Raw genomic sequence first — 7094 nt, forward strand, 5'->3', positions numbered from 1 at the left:
CATAGAATATTGACATCAATATGAACATAATGAATCTGTAAAACAATCCGAAAACGTCCAATTTTCCGGGTAAATTTCAGTATATTTTCCGTGTCCGTGGTACATTTGAGCATACTTAAGAGTACCCGGCGTACATTTAAGTAGTACCCGAGCCGAAAATTACCAATCGAGCTTTACCTACGGTTTCCCTATAGCGAAATCACCACTATACGATAGCTGAAACTGTATGATTTACTAAAAACAATAATATAACACAGATTTGCAATAAGAATCTACGACGAATATATTTTAAATATGTGTATAAGATGCAATAATAGAACTGCGCCATAAAGGTCGATCTCATGTAAGTCCCTTGTATTTATGAAACAGACGGTCCCGACTCCGCAACACTATCTCCGTCTACACTATACTACTCTACGACAGAAGGGAGCATAATATCAGACATAACGTGTTCTGCTACCTGTTATCCTTCAAGTTGTAGTTTCTCGTGGTCAAAGTCGGGAACTGAAGTCAGCAATTCTAGTTTCCTGTCACTCGGGTCCGCTCATAGAAACAAGGCTGGTAACTACGTATGTACTGCCAAGAATATAGGATCTCTAGCCAATGCCAGCAGTGCCGTAATTGTGATAGCGATTGCATGTAAGTAAAAGTTTTGTTTGAGTTGTTTTCAAAGAAAATCTATAAAACAAAAAATGGATATGCATCTATATGCTTGTGTACGAAGTAATGAAGAAAAGTCGTATTGCCGCCGGCTAATCTTACATTTTGGGCAAGTTACTCATTTCTCATACAATGCAGGATGATACATATGACATAACATACAAGTAAAAAAAAAGATTATTAGTCAGAATTTTTATTTGACGACATTCTTACTTGTATTTGTTTAAAGGAACAAAACCATTTTTCAGATTTATTTGAGAATCTGCTAGAATATTTCATTTTTTGAATTGTAATTGATCACTTTAATACATGTATTTCATTGTTTAAATTGAAATAACTATTCATTTCTCTCATGTATAATTCCCCTTTAATATAAACTAAACTGCAACGTGTGTATATATCCATGTTTTGATCACAATACTGCAACTTAAACTTTTTTGATGCTTACAAAATAATACACAGTATTGAATTTATTCAATAATGTGATTAACGAAAACTATGTATTATTAAACATTAATTAACTGAAAGCACAACAATAAAGTTCCAGAAAAAGTCATAACTTCGACACTTAAAGCTTATATTATATTAGTTGTTTGTATTCCACAGTTTATTGATGCAATCTATATGATCAAAACAACATGATAATGCATTCATATTTTGTCGAATAGTGTCGAATAGTTATACGTTTACAGATGGTCCTGCTAACGTATCTACGTCACCAGTTATTCGATCATATACTCTCAACGAAGGACAAACACTTCATGATATAACGTGCTCTGCCATATGTGTCCCTGAGTGTACTTACTCGTGGAAACGATCGTATACCGTGATAACAAACACCAATGTATTGTCAGTCGGTTCTGTTAAGAGAGGTGACACAGGTATCTATGAATGCGCTGCAAGGAATCCTACATCAGGGCATATTGTAAACAGTCAGTCAGTGGAGATTTTAATTAGGTGTAAGTTGTTTCGATTGTGTAGAAATAAGCTCTGATAAAAGAATTGCATCAGATTTGTGAATGCAACATTCGTAGTGATACTTTGTGCATTGTTCAATGAGAGTTGTAGATCTCTGATTAATATACAGGTAACTAACATGATTGTGTTTCCATCATCCAGTTAAGTGTACGTGGTATTGCCGAATATACGAATTGATGAAACTAATGAAAGTAGGATAAACAGTTTACTGTTAACGAAATCGTGCGTCCGTTTTGTTTATACCATACCGAGAACGCGTTCAGACAATGCTATTATCGCACTAGGCGGTTCGGAGCATCAGTTATTCATCGGTCATTTGCATCCCACTACTTTAACTTCGTTTTAGAACGAATATGATTAAATGTAAAAGAGTCTGTTTACTATAATGAAAAATGTTTTACAGATGGCCCTGACACTGTTTCACTTTCAACAACGCAATTGTCGTTCACCAGAAATGAGGGAGAGTTGATGTCCGACATTCGATGTTCTGCCACCTGTTACCCAAGTTGCACGTTCATATGGAGAAAGTCCGATATCCTTGTCAACCACAACAGTGTTCTGTCACTAGGCTCTCTCTTGAAGGGCGAAGACAGACGTTACGCATGCACTGCATCAAATCCGGAGTTAAATGTCCCCACTGAAAGTCCGATTGTCGTCATTGAGATTAGAAGTATGTGATTTGAAATTATTTACTTTTCATCGTATACAATATAATACGCATTCATAAATAAGTCTATACGTTGACAAATGTGCTAAATGTACCAAAAAACATTCGCTCCACAAGTTGTCCAGTCTCCAAACAAGGTAATCAGAAATGTACATTCGACGATAAATGTTTACTTACATTTAAGGTGGTCCCGAATCCGTTTCTCTGTCACCAACAACTCTCAACTACACACTGACAGAGGGTCAAGTTATTGATAACATCACGTGTTCAGCTCGATGTTCACCAGACGCCTGTTCATACACGTGGTCGAAGTCAGGCACCGCTTTCGTGAATAGTTTTGTGCTATCGCTTGGTTCATTCGAAATTGGGGAGGCGGGCAGCTATAGTTGCACTGCTAAAAACCTCGGGTCTGGGGTTACAGTTAGCAGTCATATTGTCCTTATTGAAATTAAAGGTACTTATTTTATTGGCGTCAGTTAATATATGTGTGTAACTTTCACAAAGAAATTATTTATACAAGCATCAACAATCATCAAGCAAAAATGCAGAAGTTATGCCTATATGGATTAATGTACATCATGACGTGTTTGAGATTGTCGACATGTTTCAGCTTTCAACATTCATCATGTGTCGAGCTAATTTAACGTTTCTTCCATATTAACATGTATCTAGAGAATATATTGATATGACTTTGACGTATTGTCTGGATGTACTTTATGATAGTTAAATATCAATTACAGCAAGTGTTTTAATGTTAAATTCAATTGATCAACTATAATCGTTAATCCCCGAAAATGTTAAGAAAACTATTTAGTCAGAAATTGTTGTAATTTGAACATGCTATCATCTAGTCAATCGATAATTAAAATGGTGTTAAGAACGATAAGCATAATTTTATTTGTGCCTCGAGGGGCGGCAATATTTATATATTTAAGACTGGTCCAGTGATATAAAAAGTAAATAGCGTTTATGAAACACTCAAAACATGTCAATGAACTCAATTCAAGCATATTGATAATTTATTGAAACTAAAACCGCCTATAATTCTTATAAAACCAGGCGACATAACTATTTTTAATGAGTTCGTTTTCAGAGCCAGCCACAAGACAGCAGACTGCTGCCATAATTGGCGGGACGATGGGCGGATGCGTTTTAATTATAATAATAGTTGGATTTCTAGTGATAAGAAGACGATACAAATTGATTTGTAAATGTGTAAAGATAGGTGGGTTCACATTGTTTTATAAACCTTTCTACTAAAGTATTAAGATGTACATGCAGACCCCTCGCAATACCAATGTCAATACACTTATCAAAGTATGCCGATATACTGTAAATCTTCTTTAATGCAATTTTAAATTAGTTTAAGTAAAGCAAGTAATTTACATTCTATTCGGATGGTTTGAATGGCTTCTCAGACTGTGATAGTTGATTAAAACAGTCAGCCTGTAAACAGGGACAGCATTTTATCAAAAGACAATGGCTAGTACACATTTTTTAAAGCATCTGTACTCAATTCCTAAATTTCAAAAAAAAAAATCAAAACTATACAGAAAATAATAGACATATAATTAATACTTAAAACAAAAATCATAAACCCCTCATCTCATAAAATTACTTTGTTTAAATAGAAAGTATTTTCAGGGTTTTTTATTCGTGTAATTCGGTGTGTATCGACTCATATCTAATCATTAAACGTTAACTGTTTCAGCGTCTCCATCTGATGACATGGACATGCATTACACTGCATACACTACGAAAAAGACAGATAAATCTGAACAGCGTGAGTTCCTCTTCTTTCATCCTTCGCACATACGAGCTCAAGTACACGACTTAACACGCTCATACTGTTATTATATGTTGCTATTGAACTGTTTATTGTGTGCATGTTTTGATTATATGATTACTCACAATTTATTTATTTTTCAGATGCATACGCTAATCAGGCATACAGGTATGTTCCCGAGTCTCTATTGAGTCAAGTTATTGGTGCAAAACACAATTACCACATTTCTGAATAAGCTCAAATGGATTGGATCGTTTCGTCTGTTTGTCATATTTTTTCCGATTATAATAAGGAATTTTCAAAACAATTTTGTTCGCACCCCACTTTCGTGTTTGGTCATTCTGTTACTTTGTTTAACAAGCATGTGCTCGTGTATTGCAGTATTTTATTTTTGCAAACTATCATAATTGTCAATAAGTGTTCAACTAACCAGGCCAAGTGAATAAGTGTTAACAAGTGGGTCGAAACAAAACACCTGAATTATGATGTACTTCAGTGCCACTATTAAAGCACATTTTCTACTCGAAATTTACATATTTTGTAGTAAAATGATAAAAAAGATTTAATATCAAATATCAGAAATGTTAAGGCCTGAACAACACAATCCTACATTGGTTCTTCAATACTTGTTATGTTATTTATCTTTCAGGAATCTTCTCAATTTTTCAGATGATGTTTTTATAAGCATTGAATCTCTTATAATATTAGTAACAAATATATTTGTCGGAATTATTTATAGTACGATTTTCGTTACATGTATCTTTTAGCAGAACGACTGGCTTTGAAAATGACCAGCAGTTGGGAATTGAAAATAGTCAGCCCATTTATGAACGAATAGGTAAAAATTTAGACATGAAATCCTGATAAATTTTGGTTATTGTGCTAATAGCCAACGGTTTGGAGTGTCGATGCGTCTGATTAACATATAAACTGCCTGCATCATAGTTCAACTATTGTTATCTATTCTTCGCCAATTTCCCGCTTAAAAAATATTTATTTACTTGCGTTTCCTTGACTTCAACACACCAAATCAGCTTAAATCATAAACATTAAAATAATGTGACAACATATGTATAGTTAAACACAGTGACACAATTGTGTTACTAAGTAAATTAAATTCAAACTAAGTTAAGGTAAACACGCTTGTGATCTTTTAAGCAAGCGGTGTACTACTAATTGGTTTTACTGAACTGTATACAGAAGGAAAAAATGTATCAATCGTATGCTCGCTTGCGTGTTAAAGCACTTACATTTTAATGAACAATGTTATGGTATTTCCAAAACTGTTTTCACAACATTCGGCTCCGCTCAAAAATTGTTGCGTATAAACACGCATCTTATTTCGTTTTGCCTCGGGTTTTGTTAGTCTAATAGTTACATTTTAATAATATTGTACCAAAACAAAGTCATACTTGCAATATTATATTTTAGTGTGTTTTATTCATTGACTATTAGGAATTTAAGATAAATGTGCCATAAATTATTATCATACTTTACAAAACCTGCAATAATTTATAATTAAGTATTTTGGCATGAAAAATACAACACATCAAGAAAACGTCTACAACCTAACTGCCTTTTATTGTTTCACAAAATAAAGTTATATACATGTTCAATGTATAAAATATCGGCTCGCTTTATAACAGATACGTATATGTCGCTTTATTGACGATTAATAGCAAGCTTTCCTGTTACGTGTAAGTAACTAACAATAAACAAATTAAATTAACAGCTCGATTTACAAACCGAAACACTTGTTGAGTCACCTTGTAAAAGTATTTGAACAATGTCATTCATTTTAATTTAACAGTGGAGTAAACAAGCTTTCACGCGTATTTCCAATACAATTATGTTGTTTTGTATTGTGAGAATAACTGTTTACTTTGCCTAGCGCTTATATATATATATATATATATATATATATATATATATATATATATATATATATATATATATATATATATATATAACTTCATTTTAGGTAAAGGCATCTAAAGTCAACAATGGCTGTCATGAATTTGGAATAGGACGTATCCATGAATGCTCCGAGGACACGTCAAATGATGTTGTACGGTTGAAACGAAAAACATAGACATATCTTTATTTATACATATCAACTAACTTACTCGTTTTATTTTATATGTTTATAAAGATTGAATGGCACTGCTGTGTGTAATGAACATGTGATTTAAACTACCATCTTGAAATGTCAATGAACATTTATTCAGATTACGTCGGGTTCATTAGAATGATACTCGTGATTGCAATTAACGCTTAATGTGATTTTAAGTGTAAGTGATTTGAACGCTTTTCGTGATTGCAATGAACGCTTGCCGTGATTGAGTGTCAGTTATTTGAACGCTAACCTTGATCATAATGAAAATAAATTGTTATTTAGTTTGAGATATTTCAACACTTAACCTTTATGTAATTAACACCATTTGTGAGTGTGTGTGTGTGTGTGTGATTAAAGTCCTAACCGGTGGTGCTATACACTCTTATTGTGGTTTGGTGTGAATTATAATTGTGATTTTGTGTAAGAGAATAGATCGCAAACTCTAATTGCAATGACCGCTTTTTATGATTCAATGTGAGTAATATTTGAACACTAACACTTATTGTATCGAACGCTTATCGATTTAGTGTGAGTGAATGATGTTTATTTTCGTTGGTAAAACAACACAAACACGGTTGTTTTAACAGCACACGCACGGTTGCTTTCTTCAAGATTTACGTTTAATTGCGCTCTCTGTATTTATCATCGAAACGCATTATAAAAGGGACATAACCCGAATTTGTGTTAAAAGTACGCATTTAATTTTCATAATTTAATATACTTATACTCTGGCTAAATCAAACAACACCAAGGCAACATTGATTGTTTATACAGAAGCAAACCCGTTGATAATCCGTATATCCTCTTGAACATTTATCATAATATAACAATTTGTTTGGTATCTGTTTACACCAATATCTTTAGCTAAGGCGTTAAGTATGGTATAC

The 7094-nt window shown here is 33.3% G+C and overlaps 1 long non-coding RNA gene across 1 annotated transcript; it reads left to right on the plus strand.

The window, feature by feature from the left end:
• The first annotated feature begins 4234 nt into the window (after nt 1-4234).
• Nucleotides 4235-6243, plus strand: LOC127880490 (uncharacterized). The gene is made up of 3 exons (XR_008049544.1): nt 4235-4259; nt 4859-4929; nt 6073-6243. It is a non-coding gene; the product is annotated as an uncharacterized LOC127880490 (long non-coding RNA).
• The last annotated feature ends 851 nt before the right edge of the window (nt 6244-7094 follow it).

The sequence above is a fragment of the Dreissena polymorpha genome, chromosome 5, assembly GCF_020536995.1.
Source record: "Dreissena polymorpha isolate Duluth1 chromosome 5, UMN_Dpol_1.0, whole genome shotgun sequence".
In the NCBI taxonomy this organism is placed as follows: Eukaryota; Metazoa; Mollusca; class Bivalvia; order Myida; family Dreissenidae; genus Dreissena; species Dreissena polymorpha.